Here is a 1,012-nt window from a genome sequence, read left to right on the forward strand (position 1 = left end):
GATCTCCTGACCTCGTGATCGACCCATCTCAGCCTCCCAAAGTGCGGGGATTACAGGTTGGAGCCACCGCGCCCGGCCGAGGGTCACAGTTCTTAAAGACGGTGCGTCCAGAGTTTATTCCTTCAGACGTTCAGATGTATCTGGAGTTTCTTCCTTCTGGTGGGTTCATGATCTTGCTGACTTCAGGAGTGAAGCAGCTGACCTTCTCAGTGAGTGTTAACCGCTCTTAAAGGTGGCGCGTCCAGAGTTATTTGTTCCTTCCGGTGGATTCGTGGTCTAGCTGACTTCAGGAGTGAAGGGCAGACCTTCACAGTGAATGTCAGAGCTCTCAAAGGTGGCACCTCTGGAGTTCTCCCCATGGGTTCGTGGTCTAGCTGCAGACCTCCACAGTGAGTGTTACAGCTCATAAAAGTAGTGCAGAGACAAACAGTGAGCAGCAGCAAGATTTAGCCTAAGAGGAAACCAACAACCCCACCCCCTGCAGAAGGAGACCAAGCGGCTTGCCGTTGCTGGCTGGGGTGGCCAGCTTTTATTCCTTTATTTGGCCCCGCCCACATCCTGCTGATAGGTCCATTTTACAGAGCACTGAGTGGTCCGTTTTACAGTGCTGATTGGTCCGTTTTTACAGAGTGCTGACTGGTTCATTTACAAACCTTTAGCTAGACACAGAGTACTGATCAGTGTGTTTACAATCCTTTAGCTAGACAGAAAAGATCTCCAACTCCCCACAGGACCCAGAAGCCCAGTTGGCTTCACCAGCATTTTGGGAGGTCGAGGCAGGAGGATCACCTGAGGTCAGCAGTTCGAAACCAGCCTGACCAACATGGAAAAACCCCATCTCTACTAAAAATACAAAATTAGGCCGGGAGCGGTGGCTCTGCCTGTAATCCCAGCACTTTGGGAGGCCGAGGCGGGTGGATCAGGAGGTCAGGAGATGGAGGCCATCCTGGCTAACATGGTGAAACCCCATCTTTACTAAAAATACAAAAAAAAACTAGCCAGGCGTGGGGGC

Source organism: Colobus angolensis, unplaced genomic scaffold, assembly GCF_000951035.1.
Source record: "Colobus angolensis palliatus isolate OR3802 unplaced genomic scaffold, Cang.pa_1.0 Scaffold167, whole genome shotgun sequence".
Lineage (NCBI taxonomy): Eukaryota > Metazoa > Chordata > Mammalia > Primates > Cercopithecidae > Colobus > Colobus angolensis.